The sequence below is a fragment of the Sus scrofa genome, chromosome 3 (assembly GCF_000003025.6).
Source record: "Sus scrofa isolate TJ Tabasco breed Duroc chromosome 3, Sscrofa11.1, whole genome shotgun sequence".
Classification (NCBI taxonomy): domain Eukaryota; kingdom Metazoa; phylum Chordata; class Mammalia; order Artiodactyla; family Suidae; genus Sus; species Sus scrofa.
In genome coordinates, this window is record NC_010445.4 from 43,291,897 (window position 1) to 43,318,282 (window position 26,386).

Consider the following 26,386-nt stretch of genomic DNA (forward strand, 5'->3'; position numbering starts at 1 on the left):
TGTCTTGACTTCAAAAGAGAAAATTTCGAGATTATAAAATTACTCCCTCTTCATGAGCAGGAGTCACATCTCCCAGTAACCACTTTCTCCTTGTTGTAGTGGGTCTCTCTGACACCTTTTTTTATGAACGTTTCAAAGCCCTATGGACTTTTCGTTTTGAATCATTTCAAACACGTGTGAACTTTGAGCGCGAAGCACGTTTTGGCACCGCACCTTGAGACACAATCCCTCCATCTCTCCTTCAAGTTCTCCCTCTTCAAATAATTTACAAATTTGTTCTTTGCAAATACCTACTCTCTTTTGGTTTTGTAGCTATTCTTTTAATGTGTGATTTTCTTTAGAAGTGCGAGTTTTAAGATAGACCCGTAGGTAGGAAATAACTGCCTTGACCCAGCGAGGACCCGGTTCTTAATGCCCACGGGAACCTAAGGTGATCCTACTAGCCACAGCGCAGATCCCAGCTGGGCTGGTCCCGGGCTGCCTTTTATGCCCACCTCTCAGCCTAGCCCAGGGGGCTCTAGCAGCTACTTTGGTTCCCAGTGGAGTTAGGAAAACTAGCGGTGCCTAGAGCTGGCAAGTAGTGGCCGTGGGTGCCTCTTCTCGGTGGGGCCCCAGGCTGTGCGCAGGAGCTGCTCTGTGCAGATAGCGAGGCCATGTGTGTGCAGCCCAGCGGACTCCCTCGAGCTTCTCTTGGTGGCGGCGTGTGCAGGTCCTTCAAGAACCATGCCCTGAGCTAAGGGCGCTGTGCTCACTATACACTGGGTGCCAGGACCAAGAGGCTAACTCCGCCCAGGGAGGGGGAGCCAGTCAGGGACCCCAGGCTCTGAGCCATTCTGGCCTTTGGAGAGAGCGAGGGCCAGCGTTGTTCCCCCGATCCGGCAGGTACCTGCTGGCCTGGGTCACCCAGCCTTCCTGCAGCCGGGGACTGACCTCTGATTTGTGGCAGAAAAGGAGAAGCTCTCTCCCTCCAGCCAGATGGGGGCGAGGTTCAAGAAAATGGCTGGAGCTTTGCTTTTTTTTCTCTTTTCCTTCCCTTCCTTCTCTGCTGTTCTTTCTCTCTTCCCTCCTGTTTCCTCTCTTTTTTACTCACCTTCCCCTCTCTGCTTCTCCTTCTTCTATTGCACTTTCGTGCCCTCTGTCCCTGCTCTCTGTTCTCTCTCTCTTTCCCTGTTTCCTGTAGTCAGAAGGATGCCCTAAGCCCAGTCTCCCCTCCTTGTAATGAGGGGAGGGGCCTTCTGCTCCCCCCACCCCGAACTGCCAGGTGCTGGATGCAGAGCCCTTGGAGGCTTCTGTGAGCATCTCCTCCCAGCAGCTGGGAAGCCTGGGGGCGCAGAGCTGGGTGAGACAAAAAGGCCCTGGCCCTGGCCCCCCAGCCAGAGGAGGAAGGCACAGATCCTCCAGGCTTTCTTCCAACAGCCTGTGGGGGGGCCAGATCATATTACCCCCTTCCTTTTTTTTTTTTTGTGCCACACCCAAGGATTGAACCTGGTCACAGCAGTGACCCAAGCTGCTACAATGACAATGCCAAATCCTTGTCATTGAGTTCCATATTGCCTCTTTCAAGAAGGGACTCACACTTGCATTTGTCCTAACACAGAAGTTCATTTTCTTCCTGGGGACTAGAAGTGGGGAGGGGACAGAAAGCAGCTATGGTCACCTCACTCCTTGGACACCAGGATGCGCCCATGCTCTGGTCCTCAGGTTCCAGTCAACACTCCTTCTGCTGGTCTAAGTGAGAAAACCAGCCCAAGGTCTTGGTGCCCAGTCCACACAAACCTGTGCTTCCTGCATAATCTTGCACATGCACCTCAGTGCCAGGAACAGACACAGAGTTCCTGCTTGAAAATGCCCAGATACCATGCAGGGCACATAAGGAACCCCACAATGCAAGCCCCTTCCCTGCCTAAGCTTTGGTTTCCCAAGTGAAAAAACAAGAGAGAGTAAGCTGGATGAATACTTCTTCTTGCCAGTTTAAACAGTCTAGATCAGGGGTTGAAAAACTTTTCCTGTAAAGGATTGAATGAGTGAATATTTTAGGCTTTGCAGGCCGTATAGCTTGGGTGCAACGCCTCTGCTCTGCCCTTCAGTATGAAGGCCTCTATAGGTAACATGGAAAGAATGAGTTTGGCTGTGTGCTAATCACACTCTGTGCACACTAAACATTGAATTTCATCTAATTTTCACAAAATCTTTTATCACAAATGTTATTATTATCTTTATTCGTTCCAACTGTTTAAAAATGTGAAAACCATTCTCAGTTCACAGGCTGTGCCAAAATTGGCAGTAGGCCATAGCTGCCAATTCCTGGTCTAGATTCAGTTCTTCTGATCACACAAATATGTGCACTTCCATAGCAGTGCTACCTTATCTTTAAAAAAAATTAATTTTTTTCCATGAAAGCACCCATTAGTTTTGCAATATTGAGGCCTTAGAAACATAAATCATCAAGTTCATTCCCTGCTCCTATGTCCGAATTCTTGACAATTTAAAATCTTCTTGCTTTTAATATGCCTGGCCCCTGGACTGGATGCTTTACAACTGTCATCTCATTTAATCCCACATGGTCTTTAGAGTAGGGATTGTTTGCCCCTACCTTCCAGCTTCTTGCATATTCCTGGTGACAGTACACTCACTCCCTTATAGTAGCAGCCCTGACAGACTGCAGGACTGGCTCCTCTGGAGAACTCCTGCTGCTGAGAGCCCAGAGATCTGACCGGTGGCCCTAGAAGGTCATAGGCCATCAAGGGTGTGAGTGCTCCCTCCCAGCCATCCTTTCCCATCTCCTCTCAAATCCAACTAAATCCTCTCCAGCTGTTGAAATGTGGATTGGACAAGGGGGCTACAGCCTTGACTTTCTGGGAGTTTCCCAAGCCCTGAGCCTTCGCAGGCCTTTATAGCTGCCAAGTGACAAATCCTGCAAAATAGGCAAAGGGAAAGAATATGACAGAAATAGCTATTATAAATGTGTTACTTGCTAAAAGTGTTTCCAGGAAATCTTGCTCTCGTCGAGGCCTCACCACCGCCCCCCCCCCCCCCCGCCATTCCGTTGCATCTTCAATGGCTCTTGCGCCCTCTGCTGGTCATATTAAGTCTTAACCAAGCTCACTTGGACCAATCTTTGGCTCTGAAAGGAAAAACCACACAGAACTTTATCTCCCTTTTCCATACCAGATGCTTGCTGGATGCTGAGGAGCAGTGGGGAGGTGCCTCAGGGTGTGTAGTTTAGCCGTGGAGAGAGAGAGACAGATGTGCTCACAAGCGATAACAAGGAGGGGCTGTGGTCAGGGTGAGGTGAGGTGGGGTGGGGTGGGGTGGGGTTGATGGCCTCCCAGGGCAGGTGGCAGGTCGAAGGCACGGAGCCTTGAGGGGTGAGGAGCTGCCAGACACTGACACGGTAAGCTCACTCTTCTGGAAGGTGTTAATGTTCCGATCAGGAGCTGGCAGCATGTGTCAGTTTTTAAATGCTTGGATACTTTAGCACCAGCCACAGCTGGCTGGAGACATAACAGGCTGGAGTGACATGCTCCATGTTTTCTCCTGAGGTCCATGGGGACATTTTCCGGACCCTGCTGCTGAGAAGGGGTGTCCCTCAGTCCAGTTAAGTGTTCTGTTGTGTATTCCCCCAACATGGAATAGCACTAGAAACCATCTGAGGAGCGTGTCTTCTGTAGGGGTGGTGTATCACATCCCCCCTTAAATTATCATTTAATTTCACTGTGGGAAGAGGGCATGTTTACTCTTAGTCTACAGGGATGGAAATAGATGCAGAGGGGCTACCTCATTTGCCCAAGTGGTGAGCTGGGGTTTGAACCAGCGCTCTGTCCATAGCACCATAGTGGCCTTTGGCTTTTCTCTGCCTCACTATGTCCAGATCTGGACTCCTCATTTCTCACATCTCCCCAGGCTGCTGTTCCTGGGTGGAGAAGCCCAGCTGGGGGAGCCAGCGGGGAGGGGAGAGGCAGGTACATGCAAAAACCAGGGCAGCCCCATTCATAGCTGGGCAGCCAGCGTACTGGGGCCCTTGCACGTTGTGCTGACCCCATCTGGGCTGCCTAGGAGGGCATTGGGGCAGAGAGGAGAGGGCGACTAAACATGCCTTTGGGAAGGACAGGCTGCTCTCAGGGAACCTGAGGAGGAGGCAGGGAAGGCTGGGGAGGAGGCAGCCAAGTAGGTATCTAGATGTGGCAGGCAGGTCCAAGGAGGCAGAGGAGAGGAGCACATTGGCTGGGGCTGGAAAGCCCTCCCAACCGCTAAGCTCACTGTGGGGGTGTGGAGACCTTCTGGAAGTTCTGGTCAGTCACCCACTTTGAGGCTGAAAGCCTTGCTCCAGAAACAAGTTTGTTCCCCAATGGTTTTGCTTTCAATGGTGCCCACAGTAGCTTGTCTGCGGCCGAGGAGTTACAATTGTAGACCCTCCTGGTGCCCAGGGATAGCCTTTCGACTCTGAGGCAGGTCTGGAGACCTCTGTTGAGACGCCATAACCAGAACTGCCCTTTACAGGCTGCATAACTCCCAAGGGGTATTATCAACTGAACTGGGAATGGCACTTCCCAGCGGTGCAGCGCACAACCCTTGCCCCTGCACCTTGTACAGCAGCCCTGCTGATTACTTGTTTCCTTCAGCTTTTGTAAAACCAGATGGGGTTGAAGAGACTGTTGTCATTAAGTTCTATCACATTCTGTATGCCCCTTTCCCAGATGATAAGCTACATGATGAAACAAAGGAAGATAACACATTCTATCTGCATACTTCATGTTCAAAATCTACCTTAAGGCCCTGGCCTTAAAGGTGCAGCACATTGAGTGCATGGCCCCAGCACAGGAAAGGCTCCTTCCCGAAGGCAGCAAGAGCAGCGGTGACTGAGGACCCCCGCCCCAGAGCCCCTGCTTCCCCTGCAGTGCCCCCAGCAGAAGCTCACTGTCCTGGAGGTGGCTTCAGTCATAGTCTTGGGGGCTTCAGCTCACAGCTCTGGGAGCCACAGCTCAGAGGCATGAGGGAGTCTAGCCCTTCCTATCCCTTTGCTCTGGACCCAGGACCGCACAGTCATGTGCAAATCAAACCAGCTGATGGTCAGCCCAGACCTGTCCTCCTGTCCTCTGGCACCAGAGACCCACTCACCTTTCCCCACTGACAGGTCCCATCACTGTCGGGCAGAATCACCCAGGGCATGGCCCTGGAGCCCTCGATCTGGTCCATAACCCCTGTCTGGTCATCCGCAGAGCAGAGTTTACCATTGAAGACGATCAGGTCTGACAGCTCCATGCCCTGCCCTTTTCTGCCTGGTGGGACTCCAGGACCCTGTGGCCTTGGTCCCACTCCACGGCCACCCTGTCTCCACTGTCAGACAGGGTCAGGCAGCCCTTCTTCAGGTGACTGACCCAGGTGTTTTCCTCCTGGGCCCTTGACTCCATGTCCAGGTCAGCGATAACTGCGATCCAGCAACGACTCCTGCCTGGCATCCTCTGGGAGGCAGACAGAGGGTAGGTGCCATTGTACCGGTCAGTGGGCCTCCAGTTGTGGGCACTGGGTGCAGGGGGCTGGCCAGGGGGTGGGCAGTGGGTGTAGAGCAGCCTGAGGATTGGATGCCAGCACAGGAAGTCCCCCCATGTTGATCCGGAGGGGAGCACATAGACACATTCCTTTCCAGGGGGGTGAAGAGCTGGGCGGGCATCAGACTAAAGGACAGGAGGGACCTCAAACCCTGGGAGAGAGGAGTGGTCAGCGGCCTGCCAGGCATGGGCTTCCCACTTCTGGGAGGGTACAGGCCTGAGGCTGCCTGAGCCAGAGTAAACGGCACAGCTGCGACTCTGTGGCCATCACTCCTGAGGAAGCAGCAATGTCTTAATTAAACCCTGACTCAAGCAGTAAAAAAAAAAAAACAAAAAAAAAAAACCTACCTTAATTTAGAAATCTATGGCCTAGATGTTTTATGGTGCTGTTACAGATTAGAGCAAAATTTTCCTCTTGAAAATTTTGAGTAAGGGACCCACGAGATTCTAAGATTGCCCCCTGGTGGATTTATGCACCCAATATAGGCCCTCCTCTTGAATGTGCAATAGGCTGTCACTGTCCTGATTGTGTTACCTTATAGGGCAAAAAGGATTTTGTTAATGTGATGAAGGTCCCTAACTGGTTGGTGTTGAATTGATCAAAAGGGAAATTATCTTGGACCTGACCTACTATACGACCTCTTTCAGGGGAACTGGAGCCTTTCCTGAAGTTCAGACAGTTCTCTTGCATGTCTTGAAGTCACCTGACACATTTCAAGGGAGTGAACAGAGAGGCTATGAGGCAAGTACCCCACAGTGGTCTCAAGGTGCTAAAAGCAAGGAAATAGATTGTACCAACAGCCTGAGTGAGCTTCAAAGTGGATCCATCCTCAGTTGAGCCTCCAGATGAGACTGCAGCCCTGATTGACACTTTGTGAGACCCCAAGCAGAAGATTCAGCTAAGCCCTGCCTGAACCCCTGAGCCACACAGTCCCCGAATTAACAAGTGTGTTTTGTTTTAAGCAACTGCATTGCAGTAATTTGTTACATAGCAATAGAAACTAATTCGGTAAGCAAGTCGTGCATGGGAAAACCTGACTTCTGCCTCAGGAGAAAGAGGACAGGACACCTGCTTTTTTTCCTTTTTTTTTTTTTTTTGGCCATGACTTGTAGGGGCTTGATGTGGGATCTCAGTTCCCAAACCGGGGATTGAATGCTAGCTGTGTCAGTAAAAGAACGCCAAGTCCTAACCACTAGACCACCAGGGAACTCCCCCAGGACACCCCTCTTGGGATCTTTGCCCTTTACTGTGACCCAGGGGCAAAACTGGAGCCCACCCTGAGGCAGTGATCACACCTACCAAGGGACCAATGTGCCTCTGTCCCCACATGCCTGCTGACCCCCAAGGAAGCCCCTTTGACAGATAGCTGGCCTCAATGTGGGTAGGACCAATGTTGTTTTTCCTCACCTGGAGTAGAGAACAGAGAAGATCATTCTGATTGCCAGTGTCCTGCAGCTGCCCTCTAACTGTGATTAAGAATGAATCTGGAGAGTTCTCTTCATGGCTCAGCAGTTAACAAACCCGACTAGGATCCATGAGGATGCGGGTTCCACCCCTTAATTCAGTCAGTGGGTTAAGGATCTGGCATTGCTGTGAGCTGTGGTGTAAGTTGCAGACATGGCTCAGATCCCACGTTGCTGGGGCTGTGGTATAGACTGATAGCTGTAGCTCTGATTTGACCCCTATCCTGGGAACCTCCCTATGCCACCCCTAGCCTGGGAACCTCCATATGCTGCAGGTGCAACCCTAAAAAGCAAAACAAAAACAACAAAAAAAGAATACAGGATTTCCTGTTGTGACTCAGTAGATTAAGAACCTGACATAGTGGAGTTCCCGTCGTGGCGCAGTAGTTAGCGAATCCGACTAGGAACCATGAGGTTGCGGGTTCGGTCCCTGCCCTTGCTCAGTGGGTTAATGATCCGGCGTTGCCGTGAGCTGTGGTGTAGGTCGCATATGCAGCTCGGATCCCGCGTTGCTGTGGCTCTGGTGTAGGCTGGCGGCTACAGCTCCGATTCGACCCCTAGCCTGGGAACCTCCATATGCCGTGGGAGCGGCCCAAAGAAATAGCAAAAAGACAAAAACAAAACAAAAAACAAAAACAAAACAAAAAACAAAAGACAAAAAGAACCTGACATAGCGTCAGTGAGGATGTGGGTTCAATCCCTGGGCTCGCACAGTAGGTTAAGGATTCAGCATTGCCATGAACTGTGGTGCAGGTCGCAGATGCCACTCAGATCCTGTGTTGCTGTGGCTGTGGCGTAGGCTGGCAGCTGCAGCTCCAATTTGACCCCTAGCCTGGGAACTTCCATGTGCCTCAGCTGCAGCCATAAAAGGAAAAATGAAAGAATGAATCCAGAGTTCCCACTGTGTTTCAGTGGGTTAAGAATCTAACTGCAGCAGCTCGGGTCCCATGGAAGTGCAGGTCCAATCCCTGGCCTGGCACAGTGGGTCAAAGGATTCAGCACTGCCACACCAGCGGCATGGGTTGCAGCTGTGGCTTGGATTCAATCCCTGACCCAGGAACTTCCATATGCCACAAGTGCAGCCATTAAAAAAGAGAGAGAGAGAGAGTCTAAGGAAGACTTCCCAGGGAGGGGAAGCTGCCCTCAGGCCCTCTGAGGCTACAGAGCTGGCCAGCAGTGCACATAGACCCCACTGGAAGTGGGCAGCCAGGTGGGGGAAGGTGTGTGTTCTGTTCCTATTTCTCCCATCCCCCTCTGGCTCCCCTGCACTCTGGGAGGCAGAACAAGGCAGTATATGGACTTGGATCCCATTCTCAGACCCCTGGTCTGGTGTGCTGGGGCCAGCCCATTCGGACCCCCACCCCCCAGTTTGCTCTGTGGCCAGGTCTGAGTCCCTGCCCACCCAGTCGCCGTCCTCCCAGTGACTGACTCCACTCAGGGGTACTGGCCTCTGCCTGCTGCCCCTGTATTCGGGCTCCTGGGAGGAGCCCAATGTGGCCTGTGACAGCGGAACTTCTTGTTGGCCAGGCTCTGCTCAGCATAGACTGCTGAATCCTGGTTGGGAGTGCCCCGGTGGTCTAGTGGTTAGGGTTCAGTGTGCTTTCACCCCTGTGGCCTGAGTTCAATCCCTAGTCTGGGAACTGAGATCCCACATCAAGCAGCTGGTCCTCTGTATCCTCTTTTTATTCCCCCTAAGTAAGAGGAGAGCAGGGCTGTGGAGGAGCGAGGGGCCATCCCCAGCTCGTTTCTAGCAGATGGATTGCATACCCTGGGAAGAGCTTCACTGAACACAGCACTACCAACATTGTCTCACATAGGGGGGAAGACCATTCCTGTCCAATTATTTCTTCATCTTTCTGATCTTGCTGGGTCCCAAATGTCAACCTGCTGCTAGGGTGGTTCTCTGCGCCCACAGACTGGCCACTCCATGCGGTGGACGAATCCAGCCTCAGCGCCACAGCAGCGGACAGGCAGCAGAGCCCAGGGGTACAGGGAGAGTGTTGTGTTGTAATTGGATTCGTCTTTACAGTTAACTACTTTCTCCTTTTCCTTAGTGATGCTGGGTGACTGTTTTTGTTTTTAGTATGTAGGTAAATTTTAAGCACTTTGCGTTAGCAAGAACATTGTCATTTCAAGGGAAACAAATCAGATAAGCAGTAGCACAGGGGATTCATGAGGAAAAGACAGGCTCTCCGAGGGGTGTGAGCACGGCAGCACAGATCCAGGTTCAAATCTCGCTCAGTGACCTGGGGGATGAGCCTTCTCTGTGCTTCAGTTTTTTCCACGAAGATAGGAAGATAATATTGTGAGGGCCAGCAATGTGCATAGTCGCAAAGCCCCCAGGTGGCCCTGACATCTGGCACATCACAGGGAGTGTTTGCTGCATAGAATTGACTGCCGTTTGAGCAGCCTGTGCTGTGAGCCTCCCAGCAGAGCATGCTGCACCTCCCCAGACTCTGCTGATGTCTATCCCTTCAGGAACTTTCTGACCCAAGTCTGAGTGGGGTGCTGAGATCCACAGCCCTGTCTTTCCGATGCCACTCACTTCTCTTGTTACCAGGACAAGGACCTTAGCTCCTGGCAGGGAGAAATGCCAGTCAACAGCTGTACCTGGCAGGGGGCCTGGGCCAGTCGTGACGGTGAATGAATGAAGTGAATGAATGAAGGCTCTGATTGCTCCGTGGCTGTGCCACTCTCTGGATGCCACGTGTGCTCGCTGCAGAGAGGGCCCTAAAGGAGTTTTCTTCATGGCTCGGCAGGTATCCATGAGGATGTGGGTTCCATCCCTGGCCTTGCTCAGTGGGTTGGGGATCTGCTGTGAGCTGTGAGCTCACATTCCTCATTGCCATGGCTGTGGTGTAGGCTATAGTTCAACCCCTAGCCTAGGAGCTTCCCTAAAAAGGAAAAACAGAAAAAAGAGAAAGAAAGAAGGAAGGAAGGAAGGAAGGAAGGAGAGAGAGGAGGGAGGGAAGGGTTGGGGCATGGGTCTGTAAAGACACACTATAATGAAAGCCTCCCTCTCCTCCTGAGACCAGTGGGGCCCAGCTTTGTGTCTGTCCCTGATGTGAGTCCATGACTTGCTGGTCCACAGAGCAGCTCCATTTGGGGATTGATGGCCATGGGGCAGAGGGGATTCTGGAGAATTTCAAAATGGTGAGCAAGTGGTCCAGCTTGGAGGCGATGCTGGTCACTTTCCCTGACAACTGGGCCAGAGCTGGGACAATCCTGCCACACACCCAGTAGTGCCGATAACAGCACTCCAGGCAGCCAGAGCTCAGAGCCTAGGGTCCTGCCTCCAGGCTGCCCCCTCTCTGTGTTACCCCAGACCTTCTCTCCATTTGTGAGGTGGGATCACAGGGCAAAAGGGCTCTGAGAGCCATCTTAGCCCAATATTCTGTGACAACGAATTCACATGTGTTTCTGTAAGTGGTCATATCTCCCTGACAGTTCTGGCTCCATCCTTTGCCAGTTTGGAAGACAAGTATCAGAACCTCTCCGACTTTAGCTTTCCTACCTGTCCAGCGGAGACAGTAGAAGTTTCATGTTCATGGATTGCTGGGAGGATAAAATGAAACAATACTTTCAAGATGCTTAGCAGAACCAGGAACAGAGCAAGTGCTTGCAAAACTGGAATGATAAGCTTCTGAGTGCTCAGAGAACCCCTATTAGGAGTTCTGGCTATGGTGCAACAGGATTGGCAGTGCACTTGGGAGCACCGAGATGCAGGTTCGATCCCTGGCCCGGCACAGTGGGTTAAGGATCTGACATTGCAGCAGCTGCAGCTTAGGTCAAAACTATGGCTTAGATGTGATTCCTGGCCTGGGAATCACATGCCATATGCCATGGGGCATCCAAGAAAATAAGAGAGAGAGAGAGAGAAAGAGAGAGAGAGAGAGAGAGAGAGAGAGAGAGGGAGAAAGAAAGAAAGAAAGAAAGAAAGAAAGAAAGAAAGAAAGAAAGAAAGAAAGAAAGAAAGAAAGAAAGAAAGAAAGAAAGAAAAAGAAAGAAAACCCTTGCTAGTGATTACCTTTGAATGAGTGTATATGATCACATGCCTAAGCCCTTGAGCATTAGCTAGTGTCATCCCCATCTTTCTGACCAGAAAACTGAGACTTGAGGCATTATAGAAATTGCCCAGGGGAGTTCCCATTGTGGCTCAGTGGGTTAAGGACCCTATGTTGTTTCTGTGAGAATGCAGGTTTGATTCCTGGCCTGCCAAAGTAGGTTAAGGATCTGATGTTGCTGTGGCTGTGGCATGGGTCACAGCTGCAACTCCAATTCGACCCCTGGCCCTGGTAACTTCCATATGCTCCCAGTGTGGCCTTAAAAAAAAAATTGCCCAAGGAAGCCAGTAAGGGCAGAATCAAGTTTGAATTGTACACTAGAAGATCTGCAGGTACCCAGTCCTGGGTGGGGGAACTTTGTGGCCAGGTGGCAGGGAAGATGGAGAGTGAAGCTCTGAGCTGCATATGTGCATTTCAGAGCAGCCTTGGAGGCCTGAATGCAAAGATGTTGCCCAGTGGTCCTAGGTAAAAATGCTGCCATCGCTTCCTCCCACCCCCAAAACCCCCTTTCATGTAGGCACTCTTCTTGTAGAAGCTGAAGTCAAGGTCCAGAGTGGAGCAGCAGGTAAGAGGAGGAGAGTAGGGACTAGAACCCAGTCTGTAGGATGCTTCCTTCACTGCCTGGAGTCTCTGGCTGCCTTTCATCAAGTGTCCCCAAGCCCCCAGCTCTCGTGCACATGCCCAGCCTTGGGTCTCAGAACTTGGGGTGGGGCCAGGCACCTTCCCAGGGTGGTCAAGGAGGAGATGCAGATACCCCGCTGGACTGAGGACTCACAGTGCATCCTTCTTCCTTCCCCCCAGCCTCGGCTTTCTCCCCCAGGGACTTTGGACAGTTCCCTCTCCTGATGTCACTACCAGGGAGGCCTTGGGGGGTGAGTGACCTCCAGAAGGTGTGACAGATCAAGGGTGGCCCCAGGATAGCCATGTTGGCATGTGGAAGCTCTGAGGAAAAGAGGAGAGGGCTGTGGAAGGTGCCCCTTGGCTCGGAGCACAGCCTCCCCCCCGCTGCCCCAACCCTGCAGGTGCTCATGGCCTGCGTGCATGTGGCCTGTGTGCCCTCTGCTGGATTCTCCTGGAGCAACAACTTAGCACTCATCCGTTGCTTTCTTCTGCCAACACTTCTGGTGGGACAGCATTCCCAAGGGAACAGGTATTTATTTGCTTATTATGTGTTTATTTAAAAAAAAAAAAAAAAAAAAACTCTGCCACTAGGCCTTTAGGATCCTTGAGAACAAGATTCACCAACCCACCTCCACCACAGTGCAGAGAACTTCACATATTCTAGGGATGTGGGGGAGGTTCTGATGTTTAAAAACATTTAAATAAGAATTCTAGAACAGAGCCGTCACTTCCCACATGAGCTTCCTGTGGCTACCATAAGAAAGCACCACAAGACTTCTCACTGTGGCACAGCTAGTTAAGGATCTGGCATTGCTTCTGGTTGTGTTGTATGATCCCCAGCCTGGTGTAGTGGGTTAAGGATCCAGTTTTGCGACAACTGTGGCATAGGTAAGCTGTGGCTCAGATTTGATCCCTGGACTAGTAACTTCCGCATACTGTGCGTATGGCCAAAGAAAGAACTAAAGATTTGGTGGCTTGGAATAACAGAAATCTGCTTTTTTTCAGTTCTGGATGTTTGAAGTCCAAAAGCAAGGTGTCAGCAGGGCCACACCCCTCCAAAGGCTCTGGGGGGGGGGGGTCCTTGCTCTCTCTTCTATCTTCTAGTGACTGCTGGCAAACTCCAGTCTCAGCCTCTGTGGTCAAGCAGCCTTTCCCCCTATGTTTCTGTGTCTCCAAATCTCCTTTCTTTTTTTCTTTTTGCTATTTCTTTAGGCCGCTCCCGTGGCATATGGAGGTTCCCAGGCTAGGGGCTGAATCGGAGCTGTAGCCACCGGCCTACGCCAGAGCCACAGCAACGTGGGATCCGAGCTGCGTCTGCAGCCTACACCACAGCTCACGGCAACGGACCCACAGTTAAGGCAACAGATCGTTAACCCACTGAGCAAGGGCAGGGACCGAACCCGCAACCTCATGGTTCCTAGTCGGATTCGTTAACCACTGCGCCACGATGGGAACTCCCAAATCTCCTTTCTTATAAGGCTTCCAGTCATTAATTTAGGGTCCACCTTAATCCAGCCTGATATCATCTTAACTTATTACATCTGCAAAGACCCTATTTCCAAATAAAAGGACACTCACAGCTTCTGGGAGTTAGGACCACAACATAGCTTTTTGGGGGGCACAAATCACCCCATAGCACTACCTGTATAGCATCTTCGTACAAATTATGTAAAGACACCCCCTCCTGAATAGGCACGGCTGCAGCAGTCAGTTTAGGTTTGAGCACCTCCTCCCCACTGAGCCAGGCATTCTTTCTCCATGAACAACCTTCGCAACTAACTGTAAGCAGCAGCCCTGTTCTGGAAACTCATTTAAAAGCTTAACATCTGGTAGTTCCCGTCATGGTGCAGCAGAAACAAATTCGACTAGTATCCATGAAGATGCAGATTCTATTCCTGGCCTCGCTCAGTGGGTCGCGGATCTGGTGTTGCCATGAGCTGTGGTGTAGGTCGCAGACGTGGCTCAGATCCCATGTAGCTCTGATTTGACCCCTAGCCTGGGAACCTCCACATGCCGCAGGTGCGGCCCTAAAAAATCAAAATAAATAAATAAATAAAAATAAAATAAAATCTTAACATCTATCCCAGGTAAACAGTCCAGCCTGGAAGTTCAACTCCAAACTAGGCCAAAGGTGCTACAAAGCCCAAGGGAGGGGCCTGAGTGTCCCAAGCCTGGGGGCTGAGGCAAGGTCTAGAGTGGGACAGGCCGAGAGTGATGTACTTCTGCAGAGAATTTAAGAACAATAACAAAGCTAACTAAACATTGATCTGCTTTTTTATTATCACCAGGCATCCACTATTTTAAACAATGTCACTCAGGAAACTCTCCTCCCACACCCAAATCTGCTGGTTTAAGTTCTGACAACTGCTGCTGTTATCATTGAGTTTTCATGACATATGGAAGCTTCAGACTAGCACACACTAGTTCCTTTTCACAAACACTGTGGTGTGGAAGTTTTTTGGACACATGGAAGTTAGGCAGCAGGGCCTGACATACACATTCACCTTGAGTTGGTGAGGTTTGGGGACCACTGACAATCACAGCCCCAGTAGGACTGCCCTGAGACTAATGTCCATCCTGAAATCAGGGTGGCTGTGAAGACAAAAGCAGATCCCAGGCTTCTTCAAGTGTGCTGTTCTGCCAGAGCACGAGGAATTTTTACAGTGTTCAAATCTTAAGGCAATAAAACAGAGCCTGAATGTAAGATGCGACAGTTCTGTATCCTGAATTAAGTGGTGGTTACCACATAGGTGATTAGAAGCTGAGAATAACACAAATATACAACTTCCAGCCTTTTTTTTTTTTTTTGTCTTTTCAGGGCCACACCCACAGCTTATGGAAATTCCCAGGCTACAGGTCAAATTGGAACTGCAAGCTGCCAGCCTACACCACAGCCACAGCAACATGGGATCCGAGACATGTTGTGACCTACACCACAGCTCACGACAACAATGGATCCTTAACCCATTGAGCAAGGCCAGGGATCCAACCCAAGTCCTCACGGATACTAGTCAGCTTCATTACTACTGAGCCACAATGAGAACTCCTCGTCTTCTTTTTTGAATGGTATTTTCACTTAGTGTAGAATTCAGGGTTGACATTTTTTCTTTCAGTACTTAACAGTTTCTGAACAGAGGTATTGTCATTTTTACTTTGCTCTTGTAATATGTCTTTTTTTCCTCTAGCTGCTTTATTAAGATTTTCTCTTTATCTTTGGTTTTTAGCAATTTGATAATCATGTAGCTTTTTGTGGCTTCCTTTACGTTTCTTTTGTTTGGGGTTTGTTGAGCTTCATGGATATTTGGGTTCGCAGTTTTCCTCAGATTTGGAAATTTTCAAATATCATTTCTTTAAATAGTTTTCTTCCTTTTCTCTCTGTCTAGGACTTCAATTACAAGTCTGTTAGACCACTGGATATTACAACACAACTCAGTAAAGTTCTGTTCTTTTTTCAATCTTTTTTTTTTTTTCTCTTGGATGGTTTCTACTGCTACAGCTACAACTTCACTGATCTGTTCTTTTGCAATCTAATTTGATTTTAATTCCATCAGTGTATTTTTCATTTCAATATCATATTTTTCATCTATACGACTTCTACTTGGGTCTTTTTTTTTTTTTTCCTATTTCAGTCTTATTGAGGTATAAGTCACATAGATCACTGTAAACATTCAAAAACATAGAGTTCCCATGGGGGCTCAGGGGTTGGTTAATGAACCCGACTAGTATCCCTGAAGATGCAGGTTCAATTCCTGACCTTGCTCAGTGGGTTAACGATCTGGCGTTGCTGTAAGCTGTGGCATAGACCAGCAGCTACAGCTCCGATTCAACCCCTAGCCTGGGAACCTCCATATGCTGGCCCTGAAGAAAAAAAAACAACACACATTTAAAGTGTACAGCATAATTATTTGACTTATATACATCATGAAATGCATTTGGGTCTGCTTTATAGCTTTTATTTCTTTCCCCATTATGTTCACATTTTTATTTTCTTTTTTTTTGGGGGGGGGCACACCGGGGACACATGGAGGTCAAATTGGAGCTACAGCTGCTGGCCTATACCACAGCCACAGCAACACCAGATCCGAGCCACTTCTGCAACCTACACCACAGCTCACGGCAACACCACATCCTTAACCCACTGACTGAGGCCAGGGATTAAACCTGTGTCCTCATGGATGCTAATCGGTTTCATTAAGCACTGAGCCACAAAGGGAACTCCCACATTTTCTTTTATTGCCTTGAGTATAGTTATAAGATTTTTAAGTTATCTTAATATCTTTACCTATTAACTCCATTATCTCTGTCATTTCTCAGTCTGTTTCTATTGACTGATTTTTCTGCTGGTCATATCTTCTTTGCCTGCTTGGTAACTTGTGCTTAAATATTGGGTATTGTGAGTTTTATGGTGCTGTTCAGTGCTGGATACTGTTACACTATTTTAAAGAGTTTGATTTTTTTTTTTTTTCTGGCAACAGGTTACTTTCAGATGAAATTGATCATTTTGAGGTTTGATTTTAAGATTTATTATGGGGATTTCAGAGCAGCTCTTATTCTGGGGAAAAGGCCCTTGTGAACATGCTACTCAATACCGCAGGTGTTAGGTCTGTGAGAATACAAGCTATTCCCAGCCTTGTCTAAACTCCAGGAATTGTTCTGTCCACTGCTTTTTGGGATTTCTTCTCTTGGTCTTATAAGCTTTCCTCCCAAACATGCACAAGTACTCTCTCTCTCTCTTTTTTTTCTTTTTTTTTTTTTTTTTTGGTCTTTTTCTCTTTTTAGGGCTACACCTGCGGCATGTGGAGGTTCCCAGGCTAGGGGTCTAATCAGAGCTGTGGCCATCGGCCACAGCCACAGCCATGCCGATCCAAGCCCCATCTGCAACCTACACCACAGCTCACAGCAACGCCAGATCCTTGACCTGCTGAGGGAGGCCAGGGATCAAACACACAACCTCATGGTTCCTAGTCAGATTCGTTTCTGCTGCGCCATGATGGGAACTCTAACAACTACTCTAACAAAGATTCCACAGTATCCTTCTGCTGATGGGTGTCTGGACCTCACTCTTTCTTCCTTCCTTCTTTTCTTTCCTTTTACAGCCACACATGCAGCAAATGGAAGTTCCCAGGCTAGGGGTCGAACCAGAGCTGTAGCCCCCAGCTTATCACAGCCACAGCAACTTGAGATCTGAACCACATCTGTGACCTACACCACAACTTTTGGCAATGGATCCTTAACCCACTGAGTGAAGCCAGGGATCAAACCCTCATGTACACTATGTCGGGTTCTTCACCTGCTAAGCCACAATGAGAACTCCTGGAACTTTCTATAACACAATCTTTTTCTGTATTCTGTCTGAAATTTTTAAACTTTTGACTTGCTGGGAACCCAATACCTGTCTCCTGAACTCAGCAATACTTCTGAGCACTGTTCGGCTTTCCTGTCCTGTCCTGCATTCCCCCTTAGAGATTGGCTGCAGGCAGTAAATTGGGGCAATTGCAGGGCCCACCCCATTTTCTTCTTTTCAGCTTCTCAGTCATGTGCTACCTGTTTTCCATGGTTGAAAACTGTTGTTTCAAATATCCTGTCCAGTTTTCTAAATTTTATGACTAGAGGGCAATTCCCATAGCATTTAATCCTTCATGGACAGAGGTACAAGTCATCCATTGAGTTCTAAATTTCAGTTACCATAATTTTCAATTCTAGAATTTCCATTTGATTGTTTTTAATAGTTTCCAGTTCTCTGAAAAAAATTTCTATTTTCTTATTGGATGTACTGAAGACATGAAATGTGAAACAATTATTTTAAAGTCCATGTCTGATAATCCCAGGACCTGGGCCCTCTGTGGATCTGTCTTTGGTCTTAATTTTTTCTCTTAATTTTCAGTTAATTAGTACCTTTTAAAATGCCTGCCTATAGTTGGTTGAGTGCCAGATATTTGTGGTTTAAAAATTATGGAGATAATTTGAGACTTTGGATTCCTTCTCATGCAGAGGGGATTTACTTTTACTTCTGGTAGGCATTTAGTAAGGGACAGACAGACCACCTTATTGGAACAAAAGACTAAGCTGACATAAAGCTGGCTTTTGTCCTTGTGAGAGCTGATCTTTTTCCTATTTGTCCTTTCTCTTAGGCTGTAAGCCTTCAGGGACCTTGCCCCAAGCCTAGGTGTAGGACAGGTCTCCCCTCTTTGGCCAAATTTGAATGACAATTGCTTTTTGTTTTGTTTTTGTCTTTTTAGGGCTGCACCCACAGTATATGGAAGATCCCAGGCTGGGGGTTGAATTGGAGCTGCAGCTGCCAGCCTATGCCACAACCACAGCAATGTGGGATCTGAATCAAGTCTGCAACCTGCACCACAGCTCATGGCAACACTGGATCCTTAACCCACTGAGTGAGGCCAGGGATCAAACCTGCATCCTCATGGATACTAGTCTGGTTTGTAACCTGCTGAGCTCCCTTGAATGATACAATGATAGGAATTCTCTTGAATGACAATCATTGCCCCCAAACCCATGGAACTACCAACAGTCTCATTGAGCTTCCCAGCCCCTCTGCAGCAGCAGCATTTGTTTCTGGCAAATATCTAGAGGGGAACATGTACCAGATGTCAGGCTTCCTCTATCTGTAATGCTGTCAAAAAATGTGTACTTGGATTTTGTCCAGATTTTCTAGTTGTTCTTGGTTGTGAGACTTAGTTTGAAACAAGCTCGTTCACCATTACAAAAAATAAAATTCAGCCCTGATTTCTCTCTCTCTCTCTCTCTCTCTCTTTTTTTTTTTTTTTTTTTTTTTTTTTTTTTGCTTTTTATGGCTCAACAGGTGGCATGTGGAAGTTACCAGGGTCAAATAGGAGCTATAGCTGCCATCCTATGCCACAGCCACAGCAACTGGAGATCCAAGCCACATCTGTGACCTACACCACAGCTCATGGCAACGCCAGATCCTTAAGCCACTGAGCAAGGCCAGGGATCAAACCCCCATCCTCATGGATAATAGTGGAGTTCATTACCACTGAGCCACAATGGGAACTGCCAGCAGTGATTTGTTTTTAGTAACATTTTTGAGGCTGAGTGGGCAGAGGTTGTGCTCAATGATGAAATCTACTCAGCTAAAAACTTCCTTGTGGCCAAATCTAACTCTAATTCCTTGAACACTAAGATCATAAACATGAATGGAACTCTTTCCAAATAGCTATGGTGGATATACCCCTTAATGAAGCCAGACAGTAGGATCCTTGAACTAAAACAATTTTAAGCAGAAGAGATTTACTGCCATAACACGTGCAGATAACTTATTGAAAAAGGGAGTGGTCACCTATGGTGATGTGTGCTTAGGAACAACGCTTATAGTATTACTATCCAGGAGGGAGTTCCCATTGGGGCTCAGTGGTAACGAACCCAACTGGTATCCAGGAGGATTTGGGCTCAATCCCTGGCCTCACCCAGTGGATCACAGAGGCGGCTTGGATCTCATGTTGCTGTGGCTGTAGTGTACGCTGGCAGCTGCAGCTCTAATTTGACCCTTAGCCTGGGAACCTCCATATGCCACAGGTTCTGCCCTAAAAAGGAAAAAAAAAAAAGAAGAAAATCCTCTGTAGCATGTTCAGTGTTGCACGACACTTACAGTGGAGAAGTCCCATCTGTATTCAACCTGCATCTCTTTTGTCTGAATTGCTTTGGATTATTATTCTCACTAGAAACAAATTTATTTGCTACTGTCAGCTTACACAGTAATACTTTATAACTCTTAAGCCTATGATTGGACTATTTCAAACATTTGCATGAGAAATTTTAAATGCATTTGTCATGATGTTTCCAAATCTCAACAACAATTAACCTTTCTTTATTAGTTTCCCATTCTCCTCCTCTGCCTTGCCCACTCCTCATCTGCGGTATTGGACTTTTTTTGCATTTCGGGGAAGTACCAGGCCTTATTTTCACTAACTGCATCTTTATGACTGCAAATAAATTGACATGCAGTTTAAAATCAAGAGCAGAATGAGGGTCACTGCCTTTCTCTTGTGTCATAGTTGCTTCATTTGTAAAATAAAAATGTTGAACTCAGTTGGGCACCAAGAATGGGACCCCTGGATTCCCAGGGGGCCTTCAGTGATGTGAACAGGGATCAGTAAGCTAATAAAATGGAATGTTTGCCCACAAAAAGGCTACAAAGGAATAAACATTTACTAAGTACCCATGTGATAGGCTCATGTTTCCTTGGAGTTATGTAATGAACCAGGTGTTATTATATCTATTTTACCATTTCCATTTTCAGATGAGAAAACAGTCCACAGAGAGGGAGATAACTTTCCCAGGGCAGAACTGGGGTTTTCAGGGCTAAACAAACAAACAAAAAAACCCCAAGATTCTTTGCTACTAAATGGAATTATATCAACCTAATAATGTAATGAGGTTTTTTCAGTTAACAGAGGGAGGAAAAAAGGAAAAAGTGTATTTTTGTTTGAAAAAAACCATTCAAAACATGACCCAAAGGGAGAGGCAGATAATCATGTGTCTCCTTCTCCATAATGTTAGGAACCTATGGAATAGTTGTTTTCTAAAGCAAGGACCTTCCAGCTCAAAATACTTGGATTCCAAGAAAACGACTCACATTATGTGCATTGATACTTATATGCCACAAGGTGGCACAATTTTCAGTAAAAGCAAGAAGTTTGGTCCAAGTCTAAAATTTGACACTTGCCTTCTGCATGTACAGCATTCTCATGAGGTTGAAATTAAGGCATCAGTGGACTGAGTTCCCATATGGAGGCTTTGGGGAAGGACCCACTCCAAGCTCACCCTTTTTTTTTTTTTTTAGGAGTGGGTACATCCACAGAAATTCCCAGGCCAAGGATCAAACCCATGCCACAGCATTGACAGAGCTGGATCCTTAACCTTAACCCATTGAGCCACCAGGGAATTCCCTCAAGCTCATCCTTATTGGCAGGACTCAGCGGCCCTCAGTTGCAGGATTGACAGCCCAGCTTCCTTGTTGTCCATTGACTCTCAGCTCCTAGAAGCCTCTCAAATCCTTTCCACTTGGTCTCCATCATCAAGTCAACAGTAGTGCCTCAAATCCTTCCCATACTTCATGTCTCTGACTTCACTGATACTACCAGCTACAGAAAATCCTCAGCTTTTAAAGGTTTCATGCAATTATATTAGGTCTACCATGATCTTCTCTTTCTTTACATCAACTATTCCAGGTAATATAGCTTAATTATGGCAGGAAAACCCATCAGATTCATTCCCAAGGATTAATCAGGAGGTGTATACGGAAGGTGTGCAGGAACCCTTGGGAAACAAGTTAGAATCCCATCTACACACAGAAGTATGGGAATCATAGGCATGGCTTTAATACCAGGCTCATCACTCCAAGAAAACATGACACATAGCATGTGCATTGATAATTATATACCACAAGGTGGCACAATTCTCAGTAAATGCAAGAAGTTAGGTCTAAGTCTAAAATCTCCCATCTCTGTGGTTGGACATATTACATTTGATTGAGCCAATGTTTCTTCATTGGTAGGATGAAAATAATAAATAGTCCACAATGTTTTTGTAAGGGTTAATGAGAATATGGATATGAAAGTGGCTTCAACGCATAACCTAGCAGGGTCTAGTCAAAGTAATATGTACAAATGTGTGGCATCACTAGACTGGAAATTCCTAACAGAGGAAAACATGTGTCTCTTCAGACCTGCCAAAAACAGGGCTTCCTCCTCTGCAGTGTGAGCCTTACTCTTAGCCACAAGGACATGGAAGTTGAGGGTGTCAAGAAACTGACAGGAATTACAGGATTTCAAACAGCCTTTTCTTCCCACCCAGGACAAATTTCTACACCGTAATTTTTTTTTAAATTTTTTTTGGGGAGGTGCACCCACGGCATGTGGAAGTTCCCAGGCTAGAGGTCAAATCGTAGCTGCAGCTGCTGGCCTGCACCATAGCCATGGCAATGTGGACTTCAAGCTGCATCTTTGACCTACACTGCAGCTCGCAGCAACACCGGATCCTTCGAGGCCAGGGATCAAACCCAAATCCTTGTGGATATATGTCAGGTTTGTTACTACTGAGCCACAATGGGAACTCTGCTAAACTGTATTTGGATGTATCTGGGCCACTCTAGCCTTTGGCTACAGCTAGGATTTCTTCAAATAACCAAACAGTCCTGGATCCCCAAGTTGACATGGTTCATCTGGTCAAGTCGGGGTTTAACTCAGAAGGAGGGAGACACAGCAGAGGTGGCTTCAGGGCAGTGTTTTTGCAGCAAAGACAGCTTAGCTATCCCTCCCCACTCTCAAACATTTCTTAGCACAGAAACTGAGTTATGACAACATCTAATCATAACTCTCTTAGCTGAGAGCACCAAGGGGCAAGGTTCTCTATTATCTGAAAGAAACACTGAAAGTAGTCAGCACACACCTCTGTCAGAACCTAATTTTCTCTTCCTTCAGGGTGGCTTATTTTCTGAGAAAGCAGCACACAGACCTGGATGTAACTTGCTTAAGAATGATGACGACAAATATTAATGTTTTCCCCTTCAGCAGAAGAAATCATCATGTAATGGTCCTCTGCAATCCTTTCTTGCGGAATACAGAGAAAAGAGCAGAGTCTTGTGCATCACAGACATTTCAAATAGCATTTGCTGGATGAACAAATGAACAATAGTAATAATAATAAACAGTGAGCTAGACCCAGATCTATTTCCCACACATCACTTTCTAGTAAACTGTTTTCCACTCTATTGGCCTCGTGGCTGCCTTTAATAAATTTAATAAGCAAGTGTTAAGGCTCAGGCTAAACCTGGATATGTCAGCTCCCACAGCCACTAGGAATTCTAACCAGCTTGTCAAGTTAAATGTCTGTAGAAACAGCCACGCAGCTGAGGAAGTGAACAGCACATCGACTCTCTGTTGTCTTTCTTCTGGGAGCTGAGCTGAAGGGATCTGGAATGTTAATGAGCTCTCTCTGGCTAGTGTGGTCTTGCATAATCTTTAGGTGTATGGGTGTTGTCTATTTTGGAGGAAAAACACCCACATGAAATGCCTGGGGTGAGCACATGCATCTACAGTGAATAGAGTTTTCTTGCCATGGTGATGTGTGAACTTTTTAGAGCTATAAAGGAACACTAGAAAATCACTTGAGCTTTCTAATCAGAATGCTCTGGGGTTTTTTGTTTTGTTTTGTTTGTTTGTTTGGTTGGTTGTTTTTTTGGTTTTGTTTTGTCTTTTGGTTTTTTAGGGCCGCACCTGCCCGCAGCACATGGAGGTTCCCAGGCTAGGGGTCTAATCAGAGCTACAGCTGCCAGCTTACACCACAGCCACAGCAATGCCAGATGCCCAAGCCACTGAGCAAGGCCAGGGATTGAACCCGAAACCTCATGGTTCCTAGTCGGATTTGTTTCTGCTGCACCACGATGGGAACTCCTGCTCTGGGTTTTAAACCTTGACCCCTCCACTGAGTAGGATAACTTTGGCTCCTCTCCGAGCTTCTGTTTCTTCACCTGCAAAATTGGAATTATAATATTTATATCATGGGACTATCATGAAGATTAAATGAACTAAGTGTGCAAAGCACTCAGTAGAGAAATAGGCACTTCATAAATTGGCTACTATGATTTGTTGGTGTGTAACTAAACTCCCTCTTGAATTCCTGTGAACTTCTCCAAACTATGCCATCACTTATTCCATAAACAACTCTAAGTGCTTAATAATATGCCAGTCACCGTGCCAGGTGATAGCAGTGGAATCGAGAAAGAGGATGGCTCAGGGGAAAGGCAGAGGAAATTAATGTGGATCGAGAACCTACGTGGAACCAGACTTAGCCCTTTGTTGGGACTCACAGGCAAACAGTTGCAGCATTTGAATCTCATACCTGCTTTTGTTTCTTCATTTCACAAGTTCATTTAAGAGACATCAAAGCTCACAGAAGCTGCTAAGGCTTTCTGGTCACCAAAATTTCTTTTTTAGGGCCACACCCTCGGCACATGGAAGTTCCCAGGCTAGGAGTGGAATCAGAGCTGTAGCTGCTATAGCTAGATCCGAGCTGTGTCTGCGACCTACAACACAGCTCACAGCGACACTGGATCCTTAACCCACTGAGTGGGGCCAGGTATTGAACCAGTATCCTCATGGATACCAGTTGAGTTCATTACCACTGAGCCACAATGGGACCTCCAGGGCACCACAATTTCTTTTTGCATCAGTCTTCTCTGAATTTCACCAGGGCAGGACAGTTGTAGTGATGAATAACTCCTCTTTTTCAACAGAAGCCTCAATGCCCTTGGCCTCAACATTATTGCTCTTGAAAGTAATTGTGTTGTGGCAAGATCACCCTGCACTCTTAATTAAGGGCTTTTGCGGTTTGGTCCTTGTCCCAGGTCCTCTTAATTTATTTCCTGTTGTCAATTTCACCACTAAGTATGTCCTCTTATATAATGTTATTACAGCACAAGTGACATAGCACCATAAAATTTCGGGGGAAAAAAAACCCTGGAAATAAAAATACTGAGAGAACCACATGATGAAGAAAAGATTCCACAGGGCTAATTTGTTCTCTATTTTCCATAAATCTACAGAAACAAGTCAGTCATTTTAAAAATAGCTCTAGAGTTGCCTGCCTAGAATAACTCAAAGGAAAAAAAAAATCACACACTTATCATGGTTGTTAGTTTACTAACAACCAATTAATCAATCTTCAACATAGTAACTCCAGAACAATTAAAATTTAAATGAGATATAAAACTATACCTCAAAAAAAGAAAAAAGTTCCCATTGTGGCTCAGTGTAAATGAATCTGACTAGCATCCATGAGATTGCAGGTTTGATCCCTGGCCTCGCTCAGTGGGTTAAGGATCCAGCATTACCATGAGTGGTGGTATAGGTCACAGATGCAACTTGGATCTGGCATTGCTATGTCTGTGGCACAGGCAGGCAGCTACAGCTCTGATTCAACCCCTAGCCTGGGACCCTCCATGTGCTGCAGGTGCGGCCCTAAAAAAACAAAACAAAAAAAACCTATAAGTATTTTAGAACTATAAATATGTGAAAATGTTTACACTTCTGAAGTGGGAATGGTATTTCTAAGCATGACATCAAAGGCAAAAAGCATTAAAAAAGTGAATTAGTTTCTGAAAAGGCTTTAAAACTTTTACATGGCAAACAATTCCCCAAAATATTAACAAACATAAATTAGGAAAAATATTTGCAATTCACCAAGAGCACTTAACATACAGTTTCACAACTGCAAAATGGTCAAAAGTCATGAAAAGACATTTCACAAAGTACAATGTCCAGTAAACATATAAGCATGTTTGACCTCACCAAAGAAATACAAATTAAAACAATGAAATATAATTTTTCACCATTATATTGGCAAAACTTAAATTTATAGATAAGGCCAGTGTTGGCAAGTATGTGCATAGACCAGAACTCTCACACATTCTTACTGGAAGTGTGGTGGGATTATTTTTCTGGATGACTCTTTTGCAACATGTCAATAATTTTAAAAATGCATACCATTTGACTTAGCAATTCCACTCCTGAGAAGTTTTTTTGTTTTTTTTTTTGTCTTTTTAGGGCCGCACCCACGGCATATGGAGGTTCCCAGGCTAGGGGTGGAATCGGAGCTGTTGCTGCTGCCCTACGCCAGAGCCACAGCAACGCCAGATCTGAGCCACATCTTCAGCCTACACCACAGCTCATGGCAATGCCAGATCCTTAACCCACTGAGCGAGGCCAGGGATCGAACCCAAACCCTCATGGTTCCTAGTCAGATTCATTTCCACTACACCACGATGGGAAACTCTCCTCCACTCCTGAGAATTATCCTTAGAAAATAACTGAAGAAGTCATAAGGTGTTTTGTAGCATTGTTTATAATACAGAAAAATTTTAAACAACCTTATATCTATAGAGGGCAGTTAAATTATGTGACATCTGTACAGTGGAATATTATGCTGTACGGATACATTAAAATGATACCAATAAAATGATAATGATTCTCTCTCCTTTGCTGGCTTTGAAGAAGTTGCCAGGTTGTCAGTGGGTCAATGGAAAGAACCATGGGTAAGGAACTGAGAGTGGCCTCTAGGAGCTGAGAGCAACCCATTGCTGGCAGTCCGCAAGAAAATGGGAACCTCAGTCTAGAGCTGCAGGGAGATGAATCCTACCAGTAACCCGAGGGAGCTTGGAAGCAGATCCTTCCCTGGTCGAGCTTCTGATGAGACTGCAACCCTGGCCAATACCTGATTGCAGCATGGCAACAAAAATGGTGAGATAGTAACTGTGTGTTATTTTCAAGTCACTAAGTTTGTGGTATTTTGTTATTCAAAGCTGTCTATGTTATATTTAGTAAAAACATAGGTTATGAAACAGTATATAATATGATCTTTTTAAAAATTAAACAGGTTTGAATAAATATTTGTAGATAAATGTCTTGGACAATATAAACCACTTTTATATATTATAGAAAGTATTCTTCATACTTTTCTGCCTTTCTTGAAATCTTTTTTTTTTTTTTTTTTTTTTTTTTTTGGCTTTTTAGGGCTGCACCAGTGCCATATGGAAGTTCCCAGGCTAGAGGTCGAATCGGAGCTACAGCTGCCGGCCTACACCACAGCCACAGCAATGTGAGCTCCAAGCCACATCTGTGACCTACGCCACAACTCATGGCAATGCCTGAACCT

The 26,386-nt window shown here is 46.6% G+C and overlaps 1 pseudogene; it reads right to left on the reverse strand.

Moving 5' to 3' along the window:
* LOC102160788 lies at nt 1,619-12,002 on the reverse strand (annotated as a pseudogene).